Source organism: Microtus oregoni, unplaced genomic scaffold, assembly GCF_018167655.1.
Source record: "Microtus oregoni isolate MIOR12 unplaced genomic scaffold, Mior012 000107F_ref0000227, whole genome shotgun sequence".
In the NCBI taxonomy this organism is placed as follows: domain Eukaryota; kingdom Metazoa; phylum Chordata; class Mammalia; order Rodentia; family Cricetidae; genus Microtus; species Microtus oregoni.
The window spans coordinates 2203019-2205970 of NW_024544725.1; positions in this window are offsets into that span (position 1 = coordinate 2203019).

Below are 2952 nucleotides of genomic sequence, written 5' to 3' on the forward strand. Positions count from 1 at the left end.
AAATGGCCCTCTAAATCAGCTAAGCAAAATACATGTGAACTCACAGAGAATGAAGCAGCAAGCATGGGGCTCAAATGGGTCTGCACCAGTTCCTCTGTGTATATTATAGCTTTCAGTTTAGTATCTTTATATGACCCCCTGAGTATGTGACTGAGTAGGTCTCTATTTTAATGTCTTCCTTTGGGGCTATTTTATTTCTGTTGGTTTGTCTTGTTCAACTTCAATGTGATAGTTTTGTTTTATCTTATTATATTCCATTTTGATATGTTTTGTTATTATATTTTAGAGGCCTGAATTTTTTTTAATGAGAAGTGCATCCACATGGAACAGGAAGCAGAGAGGAACTGGAAGGAGAAGAGGGAGGGGAAACCCTAATTAGGATATATTGTATGAGAAAAGAATATATTTTTAATAAAAGGTAGAAAACAAACTTGAGTTTTAGTGAGATGGATCAGCAGGTAAGCTTCTTGCTGCCAAGATGACATACATTGGATTCCTAAACACACATGGTAGACATGGTAGAAGGATTGACTCTTGCAAATTGTCCTTTGACCTCCAGATTTACAGCTTAGCACATGCATACACCACACACACACCACAGCACCCTCATATTATGAATGAATGAATGAATAAATAAATAAATAAATAAATAAATGAATAAATAAATAAATAAGGAAAGTGAAAAGAAACTTGAAACACACAATTCTATATACAAAGTCTGGTTAGCATTTTGACTGAATGGAAGTTATTATATATCTAATGGATCATAGACTTGCTATTCAATTCTTAAAAAGGCTTTATTGCGCATGAAAATCTCATAGTTGGAAAAGTATTATTTCCTTTGGATATTTTGCCTATCATTTGCATCAACATATTTTAGTTTAAAATGCATTAGACTTCTGATTATAAAGTATCTGTGATATGTTTATGATCTCTGTTCTTACAGAGTGAATATGTAAAGTGAAATTAAATTGTTTTTCAGCTTTCTCAAAAATTTCTCCTATTTTACTAGATCATAGTTTCAATATCTTTATTCAGTTACTAAAATAGAATATGATTCCATAAAATTTTAAGTAATCAGGAAAACATGACAAACTGAATTTTAACAAAGAAAAGTGAAGAGAAATCATAATTCTTTTTAAAAATTGTGTAATTTAACAGGACACAGGATACCCAGGTTTCTATTCTTAGAGAATAATCTGGCTGTGACTTCTTGGTACAATATTTAATACCCCTTGGTGTTTTTCTTTGGGTCATAGAGTCAGGATTCAAACTGTGTTTCCTCCCAGCAGTATCACAGTGTATTAATCATACTATAAGGAACCTTAATTAGTATGTTGACTGACAGAGTTGCTGAACTCAGAAATACCAATTAAGGAAAAAGTAGAATTCTAACTTTAATCCGTGGTGATCTGATAAGACACAGGTGGTCACTAAATTTTTTTTGTATCTGTGGAGGTTTGCTTTGTTACCGAGTATGTGGTCAATTTTCGAGAAGGTTCCATGAGCTGCAGGGAAGGTATATTCTTTCCTATTTGGGTGAAATGTTCTATAGATGTCTGTTAAGTCCATTTGCTTCATTACTTCCATTAATTCTCTTATTTATCTGTTAGGTTTCTGTCTGATTGACCTGTCCATTGGTGAGAGAGGTGTGTTGAAGTCTCCTACTATTAGTGTGTGCGGTTTGATGTCTGCCTTGAGTTCTAGTAATGTTTCTTTTACATAAGTGGGTGCTTTTATATTAGGGGCATAGATATTCAAGATTGAGACTTCATCCTGATGAATTGTTCCTGTTATGAGTGTAAAGTGTTCATCTCGATCTCTTCTGATTGATTTTAGTTTGAAGTCATATTTGTTAGAAATTAGTATGGCCACACTCGCTTGTTTCTTAGGTCCATTTGCTTGAAAAAACTTTTCCCAACCCTTTACTCTGAGTAGATGTCTGTCTTTGTGGTTGAGGTGTGTTTCTTGTAAACAGCAGAATGTTGTATCCTGTTTTTGTATCCATTCTCTTAGCCTGTGCCTTTTTATAGGTGAATTGATGTTAAGTGATATTAATGACCAGTGGTTGTTGACTCCAGTTGTTATTATTTTTTGGTAGTAGAGTTTGTCTGTTTCCCTTCTTGGAATTGTGCTGTTGAAGGATTGCTAGCAGTCTGAGTTATTATAGGCAGTCTTGGCAATGATGGATTCCAACTCTATTACAGAGCTACTGTATTGAAAACAGCTTGGTATTGGCAAAAAAAAAAAAACAGAGAAGTCCACCAATGGAATCGAAGAGAAGACCCGTATTTTAACCCACAAACCTATGAACACCTGATTTTTGATAAAGGAGCTAAAAGTATACAATGGAAGAAAGAGAGCATCTTCAACAAATGGTGTTGGCAGAACTGGTTGTCAACCTGTAGAAGAATGAAAATAGATCAATATCTATCACCGTGCACAAAACAAAGTCCAAATGTATTAAAGACCTCAATATCAATCTGAACACACTGAACCTGATAGAAGAGAAAGTGTGAAGTACTCTACAACATATGGGAACAGGAGACCACTTCCTACATATAACCCCAACAGCACAGACATTAAGGGCAACATTGAATAAATGGGACCTCCTGAAACTGAGAAGCTTCTATAAAGCAAAGGACACTGTCACTAAGACAAAAAGGCAACCTACTGACTGGGAGAAGATCTTCACCAACCCCTCAACAGACAAAGGTCTGATCTCCAAAATATATAGAGAACTCAAGAAACTAGACTTTAAAATGCTAAGTAACCCAATTAAAAAATGGGACACTGAACTGAACAGAGAATTCTCAACAGAAGAAGTTCAAATGGCCAAAAGACACTTAAGGTCATCCTCAAACTCCTTACCAATCAGGGAAATGCAAATCAAAACAACTTTGAGATACCATCTTACACCTGTCAGAATGGCTAAAATCAAAAACTTTAATG